This window comes from Vulpes lagopus, chromosome 7, assembly GCF_018345385.1.
Source record: "Vulpes lagopus strain Blue_001 chromosome 7, ASM1834538v1, whole genome shotgun sequence".
Taxonomy (NCBI): Eukaryota; Metazoa; Chordata; class Mammalia; order Carnivora; family Canidae; genus Vulpes; species Vulpes lagopus.
Genome location: NC_054830.1, coordinates 41,695,662 through 41,722,063, shown reverse-complemented (window position 1 = coordinate 41,722,063; position 26,402 = coordinate 41,695,662).

Sequence of the window (26,402 nt, the reverse complement as noted above, 5' to 3'; positions counted from 1 at the left end):
GTTAATTTTTTTTTGTATCGATTGATATAATCACATGATTCCTCTCACTCAACTTGTTGATATGATGGTTTATATTGATTGATTATCAATGTTAAACTTGTCTACCTGGAATAAATCTCACATTCTTTTTTTAAACGTAATACTATTGTACATGTAACACACTACAGTATAGTGTAACTATATCTTTTATATGCACTGGGAAACAAAAAAAATTCATTTGACTCACATTATTGCAATATTAGCTTTACTGCAGTGGTCTGTAATCAAATCAACAATATCTCCAAGGTATGCCTATACTTTGTGGGAGTAGGACTTGATAACTACTTTATTTCAGATATCTCAAAATAAGGAGAATAAGGAGGAGCATATCCAGTATGTTTTGGAACTATAGCCCCTCATTCAGGTATCCTAAACATTAATTTGATGCTGTGACTGTGTGAGTTGAAAGTTATTTCCTTCATAGACCAGGTGAATGTTGTTGTTGATGATGTTTGCGTTGAAGAGAAAGGGGAGTATATCCAATGTGTGGCGACCAGAAGGGCAGACATTGATGGTCATCAGGGATAATCACAAATATTCTAGTTTTTCTCTTTCCAAGCAATGGTGGGATGATGCTTAATTGGCTTCCTTGAAATTAGGCATGGCTTTGGCCATTGCTATAGAAGCAAAAGTTAGATGTGCCGTTTTTCAGGTACAACACATAAAACCAGTATTGATTAACCATGTTTTCTTTTTCCTGCCATAGTAATTGTGGAAGAAGAATCTTTGGAATATTCATAGATCCTTGAATATCTGCAGTAAAAATAGACTAACTTGTCAACCCTTTCAGACATGGAGTTCAAAAAGGAAAAAGAATTGGGGTTTCAAGCTACTGAGATCTTGAGAATTATTTTTTTCTGCACCATAAACCAGGCTATGCTGACTGACACATCATATTTTAACCCAATTTATTCTTAAATTGAATGAAAAGGAAAGAGTAAAGTATTGAGTTAAGGTCTATATGAACAATAGAAATCTAATAAATACCAACTGGGAATTTTTATAGATGCCAGGTTTTACTTTTAAATTATTTTTAAAGCTGAAAATATCAAGCCTAACTAACAAACCCAAGTTTTCACTGAAAATGAACAAAACAGCTCTTATTTGCACTGAACTATCTAGTTAATGAGATGTGGTAAAAGCTGCATGTAAACCAAGAGAACACAGACAAGTGACTTCATTTTAAGCTCACTAATTTGCACTCATTGCAAAGGAGGTCAGCTTGAAATAGTTAAAAGTCTTAATTACTGAACTCAAACAGCAAAGGATTCTTTATTACACTTAAGAGCACATAGTAAGTGTAAGTAAGAAAAAAAAGCATGGTCCAGTTGAACTCCATTTTGGTAAACCTATCAAAATGTTACATAGCAACAGAAAATACCAGACTAAACAGAATTATTAACTGCAGTGAGGTAAAATATGCTTCAAAATTACACATAAACTTGTTAAGATTAAATTTGTTCTTGAAACTTGGTACTAACTTTATTACCAAGCAATGTTTTGCTGCTAAAGAACACCTTATTTCCGATTTCCGATCAGATTAGCTCAAGTTTAAAATTGCTTTTAAAATATATAGGGGTTTGAATTATCTCACTAGTTGTCCAACTAGAGATATTCTGGAACCTGGTTAACAGATCTGAATATTTTCTGGCAAATGAATAAAAATGAATTAAATCCATAATGTTGTGTCTACATTTTTATATTTACCATACATTTTACTGAATCATCACATTTATATGAACTTCCACTAATTAAGTGGTGGGATCATTTTGCACATTTGCACACCTTCATTAAATGCCTTTTGCAATTAAGCCTAAACTCACTTAGAAGTTTTTGGAAAGAATCATGGGCAATTTGAATTAGAATTATGGGCAATCATGGGTAATTCTTTATTATTGTTTATGATTTAATTTTTAGTTGTGTCACTATTAATTTTCCAAATTATCAAGTCAAACAAGAATTATGCCCAATCATAGTACTTTACTATATCATCCTTGAATTTTCCAGCTGAATATTCAACACTTGTTAATGAGCAGTAAGGACAATAATACATAATCCATCATCAAACAGCCAACTTTAGGAGGAATTCAATAACTGATTATAGCACATCACCTTTTCTGAGGAAGATATCAAGCTTTAGTATGGGTATAATGTTTTATTTTAAAGCTGAAAGCACATCACTAAATATGAAAGATGTCCATATATTTCTTACACATATACATTTCTGCATGTGTCTCTTACTAAATTCTTGGAATTCTCAAATTTTGATTAATGACATAGTCATCAATGCACATAATGAAGGGAAAATGATAGAGATAAAATGTGGACAAAAGTCAGAAAGGTTTTCTCAATTTTTACATGAGATCAAGAATTTGGCTTTGATTCTAAAGTTTTTTTTTTCACATCTGGCATGTGACAGTATCTATTTAAAGTGCTAAATTTGTATTAACAGTTGGATATATAGAAATAAAAATAGTGTATAAATGCTACTTAGTAAAAAATACATAAATATTTTTACATCTTAAAATCAGGCAGGAGGTAAATTATAGTAGAGTGTTATTAATATATATTAAGTATCAGATTATTCTTCTATAATAATATCTAATATTAACTGATCATTGACTACATACAAGGCACCACAATTGCATATGTTTAAAATTTGCCAAATACTATTCCATTGTACATATAGATACTCATATTATTCTCTTTGACTACATTAGAACTAAGGTATTGCTATGTCCTGAATGTTTGTATCCTCAATATTTACATGTTAAAATTCTAACCCCCCTGAGTGATTATATTAGTAGATGGGGTCTTTCACAGGTGATTATGTTTGGGGGTGGAGCCCTCATGAATGAGATTAGTGTTCTTATAATTATCCTATAGAGCTCCTAAAACCTTTCCACCAAGTAAGAACACAGGAAAAATTCTCTAGCTATGAACTAAGAGGGCCTTATGCAGTTCTGCTGGTGCCTTAATCTTGGACTTCCCCACTTCCAGATTTCTTCCAGATTTTCTTCCAATTGTAAGAAATAAGTACTTGTTATTTATAAGTTACCTAGTTTGTTATTTTGTTAGGGCAGCCCAAAAGAGTTAGAGCAGTAATCTGCTCTAAATCACACAACTAGTAAATAGTGCATTTGGGATTTAGGCCTAGACAGTAGAGCTCTATCCCCAGCATACTGACCAGTACATTTCATTGGAATTCAGGGATAAGAAAAGATTATCAGGAGCACCAGGCCACCACTCCCACCCTCCAAAAACAATATCTACTTATATGAAGTGAGAGGAAATCAGATCATCAAATAATAAGGGCTTTGCATGGTATTTGAAAGGAAGAAAAGAAGTATAAAATGTGGGTATTATGGAGAGGAGCTGGGCAAAGAAATAAAGAAGAAAAGAACAAAGGTCTGGCTTGAGAGTGTGGATTATAAGGTATACTTGGAGAATAAGGCTGGAAAGGGTTGTAAAGTTGTGATGATCTTCTCAGAAGAACTTTAAACATGAATTGTGCTACTTGTACTCCACTCAGCAGACTATCAGAGAAGACACTGAACATTTTGCAGTGAGTTGGTGGTATTTGAAGAAAAATATTTAAGATTTTTTTTAAGATTTTATTTATTTATAATGAGAGACACAGAGAGAGAGAGAGAGAGAGAAGCAGAGGGAGAAGCATGCTCCTTGCAGGGAGCCTGATGCAGGACTCAATTCTGGGTCTCCAGAATCAGGCCCTGGGCTGAAGGCGGGGCTAAGCCGCTGAGCCACCTGGGCCACCCATTTAAGAGGATTAATTTGGCTCTTTGGGGGTGGCATTAACAGAGGTGATCAAATTTTAACCAATATTTGATTTTAAAAACAGGGATAATAACTGTGCAATTTATATGGTTAAGAGGATAAAACATGATATAAAAACAACCCTTTTTTCTTTTTTGTGAAATGCCCTGGGATTCATTTCTTTTTATTTTCTTTTAAGAAAGAGGGGTGGTGTGAGGAAGGGTGGGCAGAAGGAAATGGAGAAAGCGTATCTTTAAGCAGGCCCCATGCCCAGAGCAGAGCCCTGAGCCCGATTCTGAGCTTGATCTTAAGGATCCTAGGATCATGACCTGAACTGAAATCAGGAATCAGAGGCTTAACCCACTGAGCCACCCAAGTGCCCCTGGGAAACGTTTTTTAAAGTAAATCCCTGATAGCTTGCTTCTTGCCATTTGTCATAAAAATAAAACACCCCAAAGTATTATGATTTTTTTCTGGTTGATGTGGATTCTGTGTATAGTATATAAAACATATCTAATTAGCTGTTGAAATACATGGACCAAAATTAATTATGAATATACATTTACTATCTATATCTAAATAATTATGGAAATTCTATCAAATAAAGTAAGCTGAGCTGCAAAAGGCAGCATATAAGTGTCTAAATAATAAAATGGTATAGAAATGATTCCAAAATACTAAGTATCACAATGGATGGTTGCATTATTCATATAGTAAAACAATACTTAACACATATCAATACAATTCTCCTTTAATAGTGAATCCCCCAAGCAAAGTAACCATTCCATTTTGCTATGAGGAGAAATTCCATTTTACAAACTTGGCTACAGAGCCTCATACATATTTTATAGCTAGTAATAGGTATTTTCCCAATATAAATTTCATGTTCCAGTGCAAGAAGCAGTTTGTAGCAGCTGTTGTATAATTTTTAAATTACAAAGACCTTAATCTTCATGATGTGTAAAAAAGTAAGTGATAAAACGTAACAAAAATAAAAACAGTTTGGAAATAGCTGTGTCTTCAAAAATTAACCATCAGAATGTTCTACTATTTTGGCAATTGTAATAGAAAGCCTACATTCTATAATATTTTCAAATTGTCAGTGCACATTCATTGTAGGGTGATGAAAAAGAAAAAGAATGTTTGACCTTCCAAATTGTAAATGCCCAGTGAGAATTGAATTTGTTTATACCACTTTATGATTTTGTTATTTTAAAATTATTTGCATTGGGTAAATGGGAAGGATACTGAAATTTTATAATCTTTCAGCTTTGTTCCCACTGCACCGATGGCTCACCGTGGGGTCTCTGGGTCTCTGGCTTAGCACTATGCCTCTTGGGGTCTCTGTTCCCTTATTTGGAAAAGAAAGGATAATTAGTCTGTAATAGTTGGTTGCAACTCTAAATTTCTCTAATTTTATGAATTAGGTCTTTGATTCTTATATATGACGTATTTCCCTTTTCCTTTTATCATGCTTTATTCTATTAGTAAAAGGCTCGCCAGAGAGTTAATGAGGTTAAAACCACAGTTCAATTCCACAACCAAGACAATCCCAGTCATTGTGAACATTCAAGATTCTAGTTATGTAGAATATGGAAAAGACATTATTAATTGGAAAGGTCAAGGCATGTCTTATTAATGTTTAGTAAACCCTATATTTTTGTATGTAAGACATCTATATCTTAGAAAATATTTTCCAAATTTCCCACTTTATGTAGTGAAAGACTACAGTTCTGTTACCATCTTCTACCAAATACCCAAATCACAATAGTTTCCATAAAAATAAATAGATGATTGACATTCTATTTAAATATGAAGACAAAGATAAAAGGAAAGGGGGAAAGAAACACTACAAAGAAAGCTTTCCATTGTTATTTCTGAATAGCTCTTGTATGTGTACATTGATGCTGTAAGGTGTAGAGAGTTCATTTTTTATTGTGTAGTCAAAAGACAAAGATTTTAAAGATGGCACTAATGTAAAAGCAAAACTATGATACTGAAATTAACTTTTACTACACAAGGACATTTCTCTGTCCTTCACCCCTTGCCTCCTTTACCAAATATAATAACATGCCCGATTTCCACCTTGGTTTGCTCTACATATTGGAATGATCCTTCTCCTTTTATTCAGCCTATAGCTCTGTGAAGACTTGCAGATTTAAATGTATTGTATGAAAAACTGTTTGGGTTTCAAGAGGAACTTCTCAACAGGCCTAATTGTGACTAATGATGTGTAATTGAATGTCTTGTTTAAGATTTTAAATGACAAAGAGGGTAATGACTGCTGTTTCAGGGAAAAAAATAAGCAACGTCTATTCTGAAAAATGACTTAGAGACACAAACACCTGGTTCAAATTCCAGCTATATCCTTAACTTGTTGTGTAACTTTGAACACATCGCTCAACTTCTGGGAATCACAATAACCTATCTGTAAAGTGTGCAGGTTAATTAAATCAAGAATGGCAAGTAAATGACTGATATACTGTTGAAACTCCAATTCCTAAAAAAAAAAAAATAATAATCATTTGCTAATTGTTCATGTTACACTTTACCACTGAGGTTTGAATCTTCCCCATTGTGCTCAAAAAGCCACTGCAAGTCCATTGAAGTTGGTATGTGCTATAGACTAAATGTTCACCTCACCCCAAAATTTGTAAGTTGAAATTCTTAACCCCTAGTGTGATGATATTTGGAGGTGAGGCCCTGGCAGATGATTAGGTCATGAGGGTGGAGCTCCTATAAATGAGATTATTGCCCTTATAAAAGAGGCTGAAAAGAGCTTCCTCCCCTGTCCTCTCCCATGTGAGGACAACAGCACCTAGATAGCCATTTGTGGAGGAAGCAGGCCCTCACTAGGCACATGATCAGTCAGTACTTTGATCTTGGGACTTCTGGTATCCAGAACTGTGAGAAATAAATCCTCTATGGTTTATATGCCACCCAATCTATAGGTACTCTGTTATAGCAGGCCAAATGGACTGAGACAGCATCGGAACTGAGATCTACCTACTGTTTCTCTAAGTTCTCCTCCAAGTGGGACATTTTCTAAGTCCCTGGATATAGTTGACCACCTTTGAGTCATATAGTCACACCACTTAATTTACTCAGTTACTTCTTTTCCCATGTTGCCCTTCTATATTAGCACATTCTCTGTCATATCAATCCAAAAGTTGGCTTCAAATGGTCGTCAAATACCTACTCACTCATCCTCATCTGATTTTTAATGGGAAGTGTTCACTTTGTTTTTCACTATTACTCCAGAGGTACTCTAGACATGGCTAAGCATTAGCCTGGGGAAAATAGTTGGAGTTTCACTAGTGCCAGGGGCAGTCCTGATCTTGCTATTAGCTGATCTTGCTAATAGCTTTTCTTTATAAATATGCTCAATACTATCCATTTCTACATTGGTGACAGAAATAGTAAATTTCAAAGCTGTACTTACACTTCCCAGGGGAGGAATGAGCTAAGTGGTATATATTTGTTTCTCAGTATTATTCACAACTGCACTGATGTACTTCACCCTCCACTATCTACAACATGAAGAAGGATTAACTGATAAAAGAATTCAACTGCTTATAAACAAATTATTACTTTATTCTCAGTCTTCAGAAATAAGAGGTGTACCAAGAAGCCATTCCCAAACAGTGTACCAGAGAACACTAGTTTTGAGAACTAATATAAGTTAAAAAAAACAAGTGGTGAAAATATTAGGAAGACACAGCATATTGTATGTCTCTCAAAGATGGATCATTCCTATTAATATGGTTTGAGAAGTCCCTCAGTAAAGAAACCCATTTATCTTGATTTAATTCAGTTTTTCAAACAAATATGGCTGCAAAAATTTTTCTCATAACACTTCTGAACGTACAAAACTAATAGTATTCTAGCATATATAATGTGTGAAACACAAACTACTGTACAAATTAATGTAAGTTAAGTTAATATGCAAATAGAATAATAGTAAAATGGGACAGGTGAACTTTTGCAGGAAGAGCTGCTCAATGAAATATATTTGCATTATTTCCATTACTTTAACTAGGCTGGAGTCTAAGGGGAGCTAATCAGACAATCTGAGGTCAATGAGAAGAAGATACCCAGTAAACTGACCTATTAAATAATAAATTGTCTTTATATTCTAACAATGAATACAACTCTTAAGGGAACACTATTCATGTTTAATATAAGGTAATTAAAAGGAACAAAGACAGATGAAAATCATGTTTGTATAACATAAACTCTATTTGCAAAAGGAAACAAGTCTCAGGTTACCTACGCAATGTAAAGAACTATTTCAATCCTCCAATTCAAATGCTTCGAAAGACAGGATACGTGACTTTTATTTGGATCCTATTGAGTTTGAAACATCTGTAAAAGTTCACTGTAAATTCTTTTCATGCTCAGAGTCAAGGACAGTGCTCCTTATCGCTGTTCAGTGAAATTTAGTAAGTGAAGATGGTGAATTTGGATTGGATCAGTGAGCAGTAAGACTGGACTGTCATTGGCATCACTTTAAAACTTTGTAAATATTTTTATTCCTGTGCCCTTTCACAAAAACTTCTTAGTAAGAATATTTGAGTGAGATGCTTTCTATACCATTAGCTTTATTAAAATTTTTGAACCCTGCTTGGTGAAATCCACCTAGTTTTACTTGCTCCCAGCAAGGAACAGAGTTTGATCATTTTGGGGGTGAGGGGTACGGAGGAAAGCATGGAATGTAGGGCTTAGGCTAATTTTATGTTTCACTGAATTAACGAGCTAGTTGGGTGTTTCATATACAGTAATTCATTATAATAAAGTTTTTGAGAGAGTAATAGCAAACAGCAAAAAGATTTATTTACAGTGAGGCAAAAGAAAAGATAATTAACAAAAATTGGCAGATATTCCACCTCATTTTCAGTCAGAGACTTACCAAGTCATCCAGCATGTGACATGACTACTGATATAAACACATTTTCATGTCTTTTAATGAACGAACATTTATGTGACATTTAATATGTAGCAGGTAGAATTATAAGTGCTTTATAAATTTGAAAATAGTTTTCCCTCAAAGAACTCCTTGGTACTACTAATTAGTCCATTTTACAGATAAGGAAACTGAAGAACAAAAGTTAAGTCACTTTCCAAAGGCTCTAAACCAGTAAATGGTTGAGATACAATTTGAATCCAGAATTTCACTCCAAAGTCTGTACTCTTAACCACTATGTTACATTATTCAGAGCATTGAATTCTTATGTTATACTATTTCTTAAAACAAAACGTGTGTGTGTGTGTGTAAAATTCATATCGTGGGGATCCCTGGGTGGCTCAGCAGTTTAGCGCCTGCCTTTGGCCCAGGGCATGATCCTGGAGTCCCGGGATCGAGTCCCGCATCAAGCTCCTTGCATGGAGCCTGCTTCTCCCTCTGCCTGTGTCTCTGCCCCTCTCTCTCTCTCTCTCTCATGAATAAATAAATAAAAATCTTTTAAAATATTTAGAATTCATATCAGAAGAATGATTGTAAAATTCTTAGAACTGGAGGAAGTAAGGACAGCAGGCACTTCAGCTAAAAGACCAATTCTAGTTTTGTGGTTATAAGCCAGCAGCTTAGAGAAATAATTTTCTTGATATGCTGAAGTACTACTATTAGAACAGCTTGTTCTAGAACATACAAACTAATTTTTATGACATGTTTAAGTAAATTATTTCAGATGTAACTCAAAATTACACATGAGTATTTGGAAAGACCGGCTGGTAGATTGGGCACTTAGAAATTTGGAATCTAACTTAGTATCAATCAAAGCAAGATTTGATATTCTACATTTCTGTTGAATAAAATGCAAAATAATCATTGTTTTTGATACTTTTATTTTTAATGCACAAATTACAAGGCACATAAAGGGGTGATAAAAATTCAATTTTAAAATGCTCATTAAAAAACAAGTACTGTGTTAGATGGAAAACCAAACATACCAATTTTGTTACCTTTAGTTACCCAACTGATCGGTGGGAATGAGCCTAGCAGATGTTTGCTTTATCATCTGCATTTAATTAGGCAGAAATCAACAAATAACGCCACAGAACTCCATGAAATACTATAATTTTAAATTATCATTTCTAAGGAAAAAATTTGCCTTCACTGATATGTTTTGCAATTTACTACCCTGTTTTTCTATTGCTAATAAATGGTAATCATTAGATGTATTTTCAGCACATCTAGAAAACTCAGTCTGGTTAATGGATTTATTTATTACATATGAGGTCAAATAATTTGAAAACTGTAAAAATCAGAGTAGACTACTGTAAGTCCACTTCACATCAATAAATATTTTTTGAGTTCCTATTTGTAAAAGACAATACAGTGTATGTTAGAGAATATCAAGGTAAATCATATCCAAGTATTCCTCCTTAGGAGTCTATAAACTGAAAGTTTTATAGAATATATATATATATGTATATATATATATATATACCCCAAATTCACACACATAGGCAAATACACAAATACATATTTACATCAAATTTAAATAAAATGTATCACTGGCTTTGAAAAAACCTCAGGGATAGCAAACAGCCACATGTTTAAGACATGCTTTATTACCTTTATTTTTTAAGTACTAGTAAATGTTGATTAGTAGTAGTATATGGAAAAATCCATACAACTCTAGGTCTTAAAGATATCTGGAAAAATCGGACATTAAATGGGTAAAAAAATCAGAAGAACTTTACATAAATGTATTTTTCTTATATTTTTTGTGATATAAAATATCTATTTATAAATAAGTTTTAAAAAGTTTTTCTAACAAATGTAAAATAATTGGTGATAAAGCATTGTATCAGTTTAAGTTGTAACTTTGTATTCTTTCTCGATGGTACATAAAATAATGGTCATCTTTCAAATAATAGCATCTCAGATTTATACATTATATGCCTCAATAAATTTTCTTGAAAGAATGATGAACTACTTTATTATAATACTATGGACCACACTTATAAATTTATAAATCTGGTCTAATAATCTCATTTTAAAGATTTGTAAACTGAGGCCAGACAGAGGTAGAAAAAAAAGGCATCCCCAAGGCCACATTGTATGTCAATATTGTATGAGAAATAAATATTCTGCAGTCCTTACCTATACTTTTTCCATCAACCATGTGCTATTCCAGAAAGGTCATAGTTTCTACCTATGACTTGTGCAATCAACTAGACTCCCAGATATCCACTGAAAAGGTCAATCTTATTTTGAGAGGCAATGTCCTTTAATAGAAAACCCAAAACAGGAACATTGGAGTTAGAAATAAAATTGAATCCTGACTCCGTGTGAGCTCTGCATGACCCTGGGAAAGACAATTAACTTCTCTGAGCTTCATCTATAAATGGGAATGATAATAATATATGATCAAGGAGTAAAAACTTTAATTTTTAAAAAGACTTCTAGAGCTGGACATATAATAACACTCAGGAAATGATAGTATCCCTATTTCCCTCCTTACCCATTATTCTTGCACAACTTTTATCATACACACACACACACACACATGCACACTCCCCTTCTATCAGGGACATGTCTGAATATTTTCAATTATGTCATATTTGTCCTACATTATATTTGTTATGGGATTTGGTTGTGCTCATTCTTCTTTTCTTTCTTTTTTTTTTTTTTTTGGTTGTGCTCATTCTTTATTGTTTTTATTTTTACATTGATGTTTCAACAATGCAGGGAAAATGAAAATCTTTTTTTTTTTTAAGATTTTATTTATTTATTCAGGAGAGACACAGAGAGAGGCAGAGACATAGGCAGAGGGAGAAGCAGGCTCCCTGAGGGGAGCCCAATGTGGAGCTCAAACCCAGAATGCCAGAATCACCTCCTGAGTCAAAGGCAGATGCTCAACCACTGAGCCACCCAGGTGCCTCAGAAAACTAAAGTTTTATCTTACTATGGGAAATTATCTAATTTTTTTCAGATTATGTAATTTACAATTAGTTTTCAGCTGCTTTAGGTGCTTCCAGAGTTTATTTAAAATTTCTACACTTCTCTGTCCAGATTTAATTTTACTCAAAGACCAGATCTTTAGTGAAAAGTTGTCTTAGACTTTAAGATATACTTAATAGTCTATTAGTCAATATTTTTGAGTAAACAAACTTTCTAAAAGTATATATATATGCACATATGCATGTTATATATGTAAATTATATATATATATATACACACACATGCATCTGTGTGTGTGTGTGTATATATAGGAAATTCCTTTTTCAATCTTTTTTTTCAATCTTTTTTTTAAGATTTTATTTATTCATTTATGAGAGACACAGAGAGAGAGAGAGGCAGAGACACAGGCAGAGGGAGAAGCAGGCTCCATGCAGGGAGCCCGACACGGGACTCAATCCTGGGACTCCAGGATCACACCCTGAGCCAAAAGCAGACGCTCGACCACTGAGCCAGCCAGGCGTCCTGTCCTTTTTTCTATTTTAAAGAAGAAACTCTGTTTTCTTTTAGCGCACTTAAATCCCTTCATATTTGTCGTTTAATGTCAACATTCTAACTTCTGCCTTATGGATATAGTCATAAATAGCCATGCAGCTAATCTGGAACTATTAGTATTCTCAAATAACTTTTCTGTGCATACCAAAGTATAATCATCAAAAGGTGAAAATATATATGATTTAATACACCCATAGCAAAACTGCTTTTACTCATGAAGTAATCAGCTGGAAGGCAAAGTCGATTTGAAGAAGAATTATTTGAAAAGGGTGATATAGGCATTGAAGAAAACAATGTGTACATAAGATTGCTAGATTAGATATAAGACTGGTTAATGTTCTATAGGGCAAGAAAATCATAAACTTTGAGGAAAAAAAATGGTTTGCCTCTCTGCCAGACAACATGTAGAAGTTAATTAACATGCAAATTCACATAATCTGGGCTTTAATTCACAGTAAATATTAAGTCAAACAATAGGACATTTCTCAAGTGTAGATAATTAAACAATCCTTGGGTGGACCTGTTAAACAATGTTTTAATCTAATATTTCTGTAAGACTACATGCTTTTCTACTTTGGCCTACCTTCCAAGTTCAGTTTATCTTTCTCATACTCTGTCCCTGATCAGCTTCCAATAACAACTGACACCTAGAATGATAGCAAGAAATGTTTGCTCATTAGATAGGACAGTTTGATGCAAGCAACAGAAATCCACTTAGGGCAAACAAGTTATTTTTTTAATATTTTATTTATTTATTCATGAGAGAGAGAGAGAGAGAGGCAGAGATACAGGCAGAGGGAGAAGCAGGCGCCATGCAGGGAGCCCGATGTGGGACTCGATCCTGGGTCTCCAGGATTAGGCCCTGGGCTGAAGGCAGCGCTAAACCACTGAGCCACCTGGGCTGCCCCAAACTTAAGTTAAAACTTAAGTTTAAAGGGAGTTTATTAGAAAGATTAAGGAATAATTCAAACAATATAGGAGAAACTGGTGAATTAAGCTTGGAAAGGAACCAGAAACAGGGCATCTCAGTTGATCAATGCAGAAGGAGCAACAAGATGGTATAACGTTTTCCTAGGCTAATGCAACAAATGACCACAAACTAGATGGCTTAAAGCAACAGAAACTTACACTCTCGTAGTCCTGTGAGCTAGGAGTCTGAAACCATGGTTATTGCTAAGCACCATACTCCCCCAAAGTCTTTGCAGGAAAAATCCTTTTTTTTTTTTTACCTCTTCCAGCCTCTGGTTGCCCAGACCTTCCTTGGTTTGTGGCAGCATAACAACATCATCTGCCTGTCTCCTCACACAGCTGTCTTACCTCTGCATCAGTGTCCACTTATCCTGGATTAGAGCACACATTAGTTCACTATGACCTCACCTTGACTGCACCTGTAAGGATCCGACTTCCAGATAAAGTTGTATTTCACAGATACTGAGCGTTAAGGACTTTAACATTATTTTAGGTGGTAAATAATTCAATCCACAACAGAAAGTCTCCTTATTGCAAAAGTAAATCAGCTCCAGCCATTTTTCTATCCTATATGATTGTATTTGAGGCTCATATCCTAGAAGAAAAATTCAGGAGAGCCAAGTTTGGATCACATGCAATTAGATTGTTGGTGTTTTCTACAGTATAATTCCCTTATCAAAATGATGTACTACGTGTTGGCTAATTGAATTTAAATAAAAACATTTTTAAAAATGAAGGCTATGACTGTAAAGACAAAAAAAGCCCTGCATATATTGCAACAAATCCATACTTTCCTACCATCCCCCAATATTTATTAATTACAAAGGTTTCAGTAAATTATCTCAACTTTGTTAACTAATGACCTTGTAGGTTAAATCCTGATAAATTTGCTAAACGAAAACAAAATCTTTTACTCCAGATTTTTCCAATATCTTTTATGAAAAAATTCTTCCCCATAAAATTGCTCTAGTAACACAGTTTATACCACCTGCTATATATTTAGAAGGGAAACAGGCAGGTAAATGGACCACATTGTCTGACTTTCTTTACTTTTGTCATTTCAGACTGGCAAAGAAGTTTAGAAATAAAAGTTAAAAGCACCTTCAATTTGTGTGCAACTTGGAGATATACAGCTGAACTGTACCATGCTGAGCACCTTTAATTTTATTTATTTGAAAAAGAAATAGAGATCCTGCTGTGATGGTGGCAGCCATGCTACCAGCAAAAATAAGTATCATTCTACCAACATGGAATAAAGAGATGGGTAATCTGAGAAATGCAGATGTTGCGCTTCTTATCTCTGCCTTGTGGAGCTGGATAACAATAATATGAAGAAGCACGAAGAAAAAGAAAGTAATTCCCACACATACTTATTCTGGCTAGAGTTGTGTTTCCATAAAGATACCCGGTTAGCATTTTGTTTGGAGTGGATTCAGGATATTGAATTGCTTATTTGCAACTCCTAATAAGGAGTAGAACTAATTCCCTGAATGGAAAGTACTCTCAACTACAGTACATTAAGCACCTTCTTAATTAGCTACTTACAGTGTAATTATAGAAGCACTTGACTGAAAGCTGGGTTAAAGTGTGAGGTGGCAACATTCTTAATAGAGAGGCACACTTAGAATGGGTTAAAAACCCCAAATCATTAATCTTTTCTAAGATGTCATTTAAATAGAAGAGATGTGGTATCTTCAAAAGGGCATTATGCATTCAGAATTTTCAAAATACAAACAGGAAAAAAACAGCCTGAATTCACTTGTCATTGCTATGCAATATTTAAGGACAGGAGAAACACTCTAAAGAATGTGGCTTCTAAGATAATTATTCAGAATTGACACTTCAAGAAATGACTTGAAAGTATCTGGGTCCGTCTTCTACATTTATGATTTACTTGATGTAAATTGGAAAGCTTGGAAATGTGGGATTAATGCCTCAGAAAGGTACAGAGAATTCTCTTACACAGTCATCCTTCTGTCTTATGAGAACTTGGTTTTAAGAAAGAATACAAAATATCATAGGACTTTGGATTTCTAGTTTCTAGTTCTGCATGTAAGGGACTTGAAAGTCACCACTCTGTCTTGAACAAGTAAAAAGGCTAACAGGCCAAAAAATCAACAACTCTTCTTGGATCCCTGAGTGGAGAGGGAGAGAAGTGAAGAGGGTAGTAAACCACTGCCCCCAAAGACCGGGAAGACAGATGGGGGAATACAGGGAGTCACAACCTACAGGAATAGGAAGTCACTAAGCAGAAAATACCCAAGGAACCCGGATTTAGGGTAGGAAACCCTGGACTGTAATTGACAACTTGCTGGAAGCTCATTGTGGACAAGGCTGAGAGTTAAAAATTCCAGGGGGACACAGCCATGGGAAAGCCTCCACAGTTTTGTAAGATTTATCTCCAGGGGCTTGACCAGGTCCCACAGTAAATATCAGAGAGAGGGAAATCCCTTTTAGCTTCTGGCAGAGGGGAAGGGGAAATACTAGAAGTTCTGGAAAACACCAGAGTACTCTGTCCTTATAAGACCTGCCCTCTGTGGAAACTATCAGACACTACTGAGAAACACTTATGAAAGTCACATTCCAGAGGCATAGACTCATGAAAAGGCAGGAACCTAATTTTAGGACTGTAGAATGCTTCCACTCGCCCTACACCTTAATGCCACATTGCTAAAGGCTATTTATAGCAATTCCATTTACCCACTACATCATGTCTGGCTAACAAAAAAATTACAGGGCACACCAAAAGGCAAAAAACAAAATTTGAAGAGATGGGACAGGCATCAAATCCAGACATGCCAGGGATGTTGGAATTATGCTGGGAATATAAAACAACTGTGATGAATATGCTAAGGGCTCTAATGAATAAAGTAGACAGCAAGTAAGAACAGATGGGAAATGAAAACATAAAAATGGAAATCCTAAGAAAGAACCAAAAAGAAATGAATGCTGGAGATAAAAATGCTGTAACAGAAATGAAAAATGCCTTTGATTTTTTTTTTTTTTTGGTAGACTGGACATGACTGAGGACAGGTTCGCTTCGCTAAGCTAAAGGATGTATCAATAGAATCTTTGAAAACTGAAAAGCAAAGAGAACAAAGAATGGGAAAAAAAAAAAACAGAACAAAATATCCAAGGACTGTGGGACAACTACATCAGGTGTAACATACATATAATGAGAATAGCAGAAGGCAAAGAAAGAGGGAATGAAACCAAAGAACTATTTGAAACAGTAATGATGAAGAATTTCCCCCAAATTCATGTCAGGCACCAAATCACAGATACAGGAAGAACCAAAGAAAGTATACCCTATACCTAGGCATACATTTTTTTTCTTTTTTTTTAATGGAGTTATAATTGAAAAATATATATATATATATATATTTAAAATGCATAACATAATGGTTTTATAAATGTTTCCATTGTGAAAGGATTCCTTCAGCCCAGTTAATTAATAACTCATCACCTCACAGTTACCTTATTTTGAGGGGAGGTATGGTTAGGGGTGTGAATGCTTAAGAACTATTTCCTTAGCAAATTTTAGTACATAGTACAGTATTATCAACTATAGTCACCATTCAATATATTAGATCCTCAGAACTTATTCATCTTACAGTTAAAAGTTTGTACCCTTTTACCAACCTCTCCACATTTCCCCAAACCTCAAACCCTGGCAATCATCATTCTATTCTGTTTCTGTGAATTTGACTTCTTTTTTTCCCTATGAGAGACTTTATGGAAAAAGTCTGGCTCAATATTTCTATGATTTGACTTTATTTTTTATGAGTAATAACATGCAGTATTAATTTCTTCTGTCTGGATTATTTCATCTATGTTGCCACAAATGGCAGGATTCTTTTTTAAGGCTGAATAATATTCCATTTTGTGTATATTTGCCACATTTTCTTCACCTCTTCATCAGCTGATGGACACTTAGATTGTTCCCATATCTTGACTATCACAAAAATTCCCATAGACATGGAAATACAGGTTCAAGACAGTGATTTCATTTCCTTTGGGTATATACTCAGAAGAGGGATTTCTGGATCATATGGTGTTTCTATTTTTAATTTCTTAAGGAACTTCCACATTTTTTTCCATATTGATTACATTTATTTACATTCCCACCAACAGTGTACTAAGGACCCCTTTTCTCCACATGCATCTTTTTTTTAAGATTTTATTTCTTTATTCATGAAAGACATAGAGAGGCAGAGACACGGGCAGAGGGAGAAGCAGGCTCCCCACAGGGAGTCTGATGTGGGACTCGGCTCCAGGACCCCAGGATCACAACTTGAGCCAAAGGCAGATACTCAACCATTGAGCCATCCAAGCCCCCTCTCCACATCCTTGTAAACATTTGTTTTCTTATCTTTTTCATAATAAACAAATTAACATGTATGAAGTAATGTTTCATTGTGGTTTTGATGTGCATTTTACTGATGATTAGTGCTGTTGAGTATCTTTTCATTTGTGTGTTGGTCATCTGTATGTCTTCTTTGCAAAAATATCTGTTCAGGTCCTTTGCCCATTTTGTAATTGGGATTTTTTTTTTTTGCTATTGAGTTATACAGGTTCTTTGTATATTTTCGATATAAACCGTTCATCCAATATATGGTTTGTAAATATTTTCTCATTCCATAATTTGCGTTTTCATTTTTCTCATGGTTTCTTTTGCTGTACAGAAACCTTTTAGTTTGAAGAACAACATCAACTAAGGCCTAATGACAATGAGAAATTAGCTTTGTGCCTTGGAAGGAAGGATGCAGGGATAAAAGTCTAGGAGAGAAGTCAGCCTAGTGCATAAGGGAAAAGGTGTGGCTACTAAGAAGACAGCAGAAGCAGGAAGATAAAGCTGGAAGAAGTGAGAACAAACTTGGGAATTTGCTATTGATCTTTTGTCAATGAGAAGCCACTAAAGGAATTTAAGAAAGGGAATAAAATGAAAAGAATTGCCTTTGAAAAGATCCCTCAGATTATGATGTAAGGAGAAAGTAAAGAGAGAAGCTCAGTGGTGGTGGGGGTGTGGGCAGGGATGGATGAAGCAGTTAGGTAGCTGCTGTGGTCCTCTTGAAAGATGAGGAAGACATGGAAGGCTGTGACAGTGGGGATAAATTCTGGACACTCCCGACACAGCAAGTGCTAAGCATTTTACGACTGTTACTTCATTTAATCCTTTCAATGCACTCTTAAAATTGAGAAAACAAAAGCTTAAGATGTTAAAAAAAGTTTGCACTTAGCTTTTGAGTTATAAAGCTGGGGTTTGAATACTTAAAGCTTTTTTTTTCCTCTCCCAAACCACAAACTTTAACTATATGAATTATTAAAGAGGATGGGGTGGGAGGGTAGAAGTAGGAGGGAAAATGGGAGAAGAGGAGGTAGATGAAAAGGAGTTGTTTGCTTTATTACACCATATAAAGTAAAATGAAATAAAAGTGTTAGGTCAAGTCTGAACTCTTGTTTTGTGATAGTTCAAAGACTAAAATTTAGTATAAGATACTCTTTTCTTCATGCTCATATTTTGTGGAGTCAGCTATCTTTCGATTACAAGTACTTCAGTGATTGAATTTAAATCATAGTGGCTTTAAAATAAAATATTCTCAATTAGACACACTTTGATCCCTCCTCAAATTCATGCTATCCTCTTAAAGAAATTTTACACTATTTTAATTATATGCTCCTTGAATATTAGGATATATTTCTCCAAGATAAACAGAAATAAGCAATGACTATTTATACAGTGCTTGACTCAAACCAGGCAGTGCACAGAAGCAGAAAATTCATGGGGCACTTAGGTAGCTCAGTTGGTTAAGCTTCCAACTCTTGTTTTCAGCTCAGGTCACGATCTCAAGGTCCTGCGATGGAGTCCCCCGGGATCCCACTCAGCCTGCTTCAGGATTCTCTCTTTCCCTCTGTCCCTCCCCCGCCCACTCATTCTCTCTCTCTAAAATAAATAAATAAATCTTTAAAAATGAATAACATTTATGTTTTTTTCATGTAATCATCACAACTGTTCTCTAAGTTGCTAGGAATTCACTGGACCCGGTTTATGTGCCAGGTTTGCTCAGTTTACCTACTTAACTGCTTCTCAGTGAAAATCTCAGTACACAGCCTCATATACCTCTTCTCCTTAAACAGCCTCTGGGGTAAAGGCTGGGTTTGAACACAGCTTCCACTTTACCTGCCATTATCCATCCCAGTCTTACCTACCAAAGTATGTTGAGTCATGATGATTCCATATAACCTGTTTGGAAGTCACCCTATGGGAGATGACATTGTCTTCTTGTGAAACTGTAACCACCTTGGTAATAATGTGCCATGGTGAATTTTTTTTTATTATATTCTTCCTTTATTGGCTGTCCTTGTATAATACAAATCTGTAAGTTTAGATACAAAAAAATCTGGAAATAAAAGATAGAAAAGTACCCGCCAGGCGTACCGCCTCCCCAGCGGGCACTGATGTGAGGTAACTGAGCATCTCCTTCCCCTTCCCCCTACCCCGCCTCCTGGGCCCCCAACTTGGCCCACGCCCCCACGAGACCTTGGCCCAAGGAAGATGTGGGCCCCCAAGTGGGGGGAGTGGGGTGACGGGGGTGGGCACAGCATTGGCAGTGAACGCAGCAGGTGGGCAGAGGGAAGCCCTTTGCTTATGCTGTGTATGGGAGGGGATGACCAGACCTGGGGTGGGCCCTCATATGGGGATTCCCTACTTCTTTGCCCTTTTCTCCCTCACTCTTGCTGTCACAAACTTGTACCTCCTAATAAAGATTTAGCACACAAACTCTACCTTAGGCTCTTTTATAGAGAACTTGCCTACAACAAACTATTATTATTGTTGTGTTATTATCATCAGCCAAACTGCTGTTGTTCTTGTTACATTATTATTGTTATTATAATTCAAAAAATTAAACCTAAGGTTATACAACTAATAAAGGGCTTACTTGAGATTTAAACCCTGGTCAGCTTTACATCAGATATCTGCCTAGTACATCACAGCTATTTCAAGGTTCATGGACGGCATTAGTGATTGCTACGGGTTGAACTGTGTCCCTCCAAAAGATATGCTGAGATCCTAATCCTACTACCTCAAATATGATGTGTTTGGAAATAAGATCATTGCAAATACAATTAGTTATATAATTATAGGTATAACTGGTTAGAGATGATGTCATACTGGAGTAGGATGAACCTTTAATTCAATATGACTGATTTCCTTATAAAAGACACACACCCACACAATATAATAGTAAGTGACAGCAGAAGCAGAGATTATAGTGACATGGTTGTAAGCCAAGGACTGACAGCCAGAAAGAGGCAAGAAAGAATTCTCTCATACAGGTTACAGAGGAAATGTTGCCCTACTGACACCATGATTTTGGACTTCGAGCTGCCAGAACTGTGGGAGGAGAAATTTCCGTTGTAAGCCACCCAGTTTGTGGACCTTTGCTACAGCAGCCCACCCCAGGAAACTAATACAGTGATTTTTGATAAGTGTCAGGGGCTTTGTTCCAGGACATATCTCACCTCAGCTTTGGTCATGAGTTCATTTAAAATTTACATATCTTTTTTTATGATCCTTAAAATCATACATCTTTACCAAAAAATTTTTATACTAAAGTAAAATAATAAAAGTTTCATAAATTCTATAACCCAGAGCTGTGTTACCATTTTAAAATATTACTTTTACTTCTTTATTATGAAAATTTTCAAATATATATAAAACAAGAGTGATTATTATATTAAAACATCTTATACTAAAAAAAAAAAACATCTTATACTCTTTATACTCTTTACCTACCTTAGACAGTTATCTGTATCTGGGCACTCTTGATTCATCAACACTACCATTCATTATTCTCTCACTCCACTGGTATATTTTAAATCAAATCTAAGATATCATATAATTTTCTCCATAAATAATGCAGTGTTTCTAAAAGATTATGAGTCTATTTTATAACCTAATCATAATACGATTATCACACTTCATATGCTTAAAAATGTTTTCAATATCACCTAGTCAAGTTCAATCTTCCTCAATTGTTTTTAAGAAATGTTTTACCATTTTGTTGGTTTAGATGGGAATTTTTTTAAAAAATGTCCAACACCAATCATTTGGTGGACATCTCTTAAGTGTCAATCTATTCATCTCTTTCCTTCCTTTATTTGTCACTCATGTCATTAATTCGTTGAACTCAGTCATTTGTCCTGAAGAGCCTTTCACATTCTGAAATTTGCTATTTCTCTGTAGTGTTTTTCAACATCTTGTTCTCTCCTGTATGTGTGTCTGAAAAACCAGTAAGTAGATCTAGAAGCTCGGTCAGATTCAGGTTCACTATCTTAGTAGACATAATTAATTGATCAGTATAGGTGATGCTGAATAATTTATAGTGTATCTTATCAGTAAGCACATCTCTTTCTGGTGTGTGTGTGCATCCTGCTAAACTTGAAAGGTGATTACAACCTGATCTATCCATTATAAGGCTTCCTACCAGCTTTTTGATGCTTAGTTTTGGTTTTAGTAGCTCTTAATCATAGTAGATATAAATCATAGTAGATATATAGTAGATATAAAGTGGTAATAATATAATTTTATCATTTCTTCTGCATTTATTTTTAGAAATTCTATATAAAGCACTCGGTCTATATTAAGGTATCATTTGCATAGGAAAGGTAAGAAAAATGCATGATTCCTTTCCTTTTTAACCACTTTTTGTATCATCATGTGTTCACATATTTTACATTTTGGTTCATTTCAAGCCAATGTCTTTATTACTATTTTTAATGTTCACAATCCCATCTTTTCTGGGATGGGATTATGCCCTTAAAAATAACCATGATTTCCTCTTAATGTAAGCACAGTGCTAGTGGCTTCCCTGTTTGGGGGTTCAAGAATATATTCCAGGTTCATACTTTTTCTGCCACAAACCTGGACTCAGCCATCTCTTCAAGGTGTCCTGATTCCTTTTATTAGGAACAGGCTACTAGAGACCACAATCTCTATGTGGGGACTATTCACTAATACTGGGATGCTCAGTATCTCCAGACTTTTTAATGGACAGTTCTAAAATAAATCATGTTAAGATAAAATACAATTTCATTTCATTCTGACACATTCAACTCAAATGTTGGATGGAATGCTTTGCTTAACTTCTTTGACTATATTTGCATTTCTTTTAACAAATAAAGACCTATTTTTTAATGACATAAAAAATCATGTACTTGCTTTATCCCAAAATATTATCCCCAAATACATGGGTAATAACTCAAAAATAACAATATCAGTATGAAAATATTATAGGTAACATTTTAAACTTTTTTGCTGTATATTTGTCATTGAGATATATTCCACAAAAGCTTATACAAATTATTAGAATTCAAAGTTTCTTGAAATAATTCTTCTTTAAATCATTAAGTCACCAGCTTTATACTTAGGTTCTTTTGTTTCTTTTTCCTTTGGAGTTCAGGATTTTTTTTTTCAATTTTAAGTTATTATATAATACTGCTCTTTGCTTCTAAATTCAAAACTAAAATAATCAAAACCGTTTCTTTTATCTTATTTCTTTCTTCCTTCCTCCTGTAGTTCACCATTATTATCATTTTTTATTTTACCTTTCCTTAGTTGTTGTTGTTGCTGAAAGATGACTTACTATCCATTCTGTTCTGCATCTTTCTGGGAGTGTAACTGTTTAGAATTCCATCATACAGATTTAACTATAATTTTGTTTCATTGGTCCTACATTAATGAACATTAAGGCTCTTTTTTTCACCATCAGGAAAAATGCTGTAATAAAGTATTTTGTACATAAATCTTTGACTCTCCTCTCATTATTTCTTCAGAATAGAATCCCAGAAGTATAATTTCTAATTTGAGTGTAAATTTTTTAAGCTTGGTCATATAAGTGCCAAGTTGCTTTGCCCAGATTTGGTATTCAAGAGCACTTTCTCTCCCATACCAATTGAAGTCCCAATTGTCTGCACTGACAATCTCACATGAATATGAAAGTCATTATGGTATAGCCCATTTCTGTAACATTTCTTTCTTCAGTGAATTTCATCAAGTTAAAAGGTAATGAAATTTTCTATGAAATTTCAAATCATTCAAATCAATACTATAATGCAGAACCTTTAAAATATAAACCCATAAAATTTCTGCATTATGCCTTGGCATTTCCAAAATGATGTGCAAGGTTTATTTCTGATTTCCTTGTTCTTTCTGCTCTCTTAGCACAAAGTTTTACAGGAAAGAGGTCACTACATTCCTAAATGCTTCCTTTTCGAGTTAGGATCCCACTCAGATCTGACTTTTTGTTCTTTTGTTCTCATAATCACTTCCCAACAAAATTTACCTATTTCATGTCAGCTTCCACAGGAGCTTCATATATGAAAGCTAGTTAATCTGATAAATTGATAAGAAACACAAAATCATCTGTCAAACAAAATCAAACACAAAGTTAACTGTGTTAGATGGCTACCAGCAAAACTAATATGATACAATTGCAATACTAAGTATCTGTACTATGAGTGTCCTATACCACATTTGGAATATTTATTAATGAGGGACGCCTGTGTGGCTCACTGGTTTAGTGTCTGCCTGCATTAGAGGTCATGACCCCGGGGTCCTGGGATCGAGTCCCACATCAGGTTCCCCACAGGGAGCCTGCTTCTCCCTCTGCCTATGTCTCTGCCTCTTTCTGTGTATCTCATGAATAAATAAAACCTTTTAAAAAAGGAATATTTATTAATGAAATAATTATTAAGTATTAAGTATTTTAGGATAGCAAGGTTACCTACCCTGACTGAGCATACTGTCTGGAGGTAATGCAGGTACATAATACACTTGATATTCAGTTTTGAGTCCCAAGCTTTAAGAGAAACATTGGAAAACTAGAACATACAAAGGAGTGAAATGGTAGTTGAGAGTAATTGAGCTGAATCTTATGAAAAAAAAAATGTCTAGAAAGTGGAATATTTAGCTTAGGAAGTATAGTTGGAGTGGGACAGTTTCTTGGACGTATAAATTTTTATAAGGATTCTTGGACTGGAAAATCATACCCTAGACTAGAACTTAGCTGATGGTTGCCAATGACTTCTTTTTAGCAGTATACACTTTCTCAAGTATACAGGCAGTCCTCACTTTGCACAAATTAACTGAAATTAATGCTTATCAGAAGTATGTAGGGGCACCTGGCTGGCTCAGTCAGTAGAACATGTGGCTTTTGATCTCGGGATCATGAGTTCAAGTCCCACATTGGGTATAGAGATTGCTTAACTAAATAAACTTAAAAAAAAAAAAAAAAAAAGGATGTGGGAACTGTGTAAAGCAAGGACTCAGTTCCTGTATAGCATATTCATACATCAGTGTTAATAGGGTGCTGTCAAAGTGAGAACCACCTGTACTCTAACTGAACTGGGTGTGACAGTTGTGTGACCTCTCCCTAACATGATCTAGTGGTACCTGAAAACATTCCCTCGGCAATGAATTTAGAAAATAATCCAATTAGAGCTTCATATAAAAACTATGTATGAGTTTTTGAGATCAATAAACTGAGTCCACCCTCTTTTGGATAAATGTCAGGTACAGTCTGCTAATGCCTCCCTATGCTATCTCTCGTACTGAACATTCTATACTTAGCATTAGTCATTTATGAAAACTTTGGTTAAATATCTGCCTCTGCCCTCCAAAATATACGTTCCATGCTTCCATGATTATATTTAGCTTGATCTTTATATTATCCAAAGTATCTATAAATAGGCATTTACTAAATATTACTGATTGTATGAATTGAAAAACATAAAGAAGCTTCAAAGAAAGAAGAAAGGAAAAGAAGGGAAGGAAGAAAGGAGGAACGGAGTCTACCAACTTTCAGACTTTATACATTAAACTCCATAGATATGGTAATAGGTACATATAGGCTACAGGGTACAATTAATGTCTTTTACAACTACCAAACTATTACTATTTTCTGTTAACATTTACTGAGTTTACCTGTGCTAGGCCCCATGTTAAGATCTTCATGAGCTTCAACTTAGTTAATCTTCAAAATACATGGATGAAGTAATAACTTTTTATTATCTACATTTACCATTTCAGAGAACTCCTGGGTAAAATGCTGCTAATATTTTTTAGTAAGTGTGTCCATGTTTTGAAAACACCACTAGAACCTCATAATTCTCTGAAATAGAAAACTTTCAGCATGATAGTCTTCAACCTTCTTTGAATCATAGATTTCAGACTCTGTTTTGGACTGGAAAGGTAAATTTGGAAAAGCCATAGTTCTCATTTCAAAATCACAAAATCACATCACTTTCCATCCTCTAGGGAAATATAGACCATTCCTATTTATATCCATAAATGGAATGCACAGGAAATGATCCCTGATATAAAGGACAAGGCCAGAAAGACATGCTGTATCTCCTTTTCAAACAAAAGTGGCTTGAGAAAGCAAACAGTACAAGATATTGTCTTTTCCTCAACCTCTTTTGCCCAAAGGGAGGAGTCAAGTTCAATGAAATATGACAAAGTGCTTTGAGATCTGAGGAGCAAACTATAACAATTCATAGCATTTCATGTAAGTTAAAGGTGGTTTCATGCCCTTCAAAAAGTATCAATTTCCCATTTCATAGGTTTGTGCTTTGAAACAGTAGAGAAATCAGAACCATATAATTTAATATTTTCTGCTTTGGGGGACACTTGCAAAGATTTGGGGAATAATAACATGATGCCTTCCACTCTGAACTTTCACATTATATATCCCCTGTGGATTTCCTAAAATAAGACTGAGGCTACTGAGAAGAATATTGCTTTCTAAATGAAGCCAATAACTTCTTGACAATTCTTCATTAACAAAATTCACAATTTAGGGGCACCTACTGAGCAGTGAGTGCAATGTATTGACAACTTGAGCAGTTACTGAAAACCTGGAGCAGTCATCCTTGCCAGGTTAAGCACATTTTTAAAAACAATTTTTGCTGAGACTCCCTAAGAGGGAAAGTAATAAATAGACCCATCTTCTGTGTTTCTATTTCTGTTATATTAATCTTGGAGTTTAGAATTATTGTAATCATTCTTTTATATATGGTAAACGCAGTCTCAAAATCTTTGGGGACCCTTTTTGAAATCCTTTCTTGGAGTGCAGGGGTACCAAGTGCAGCATCTGCG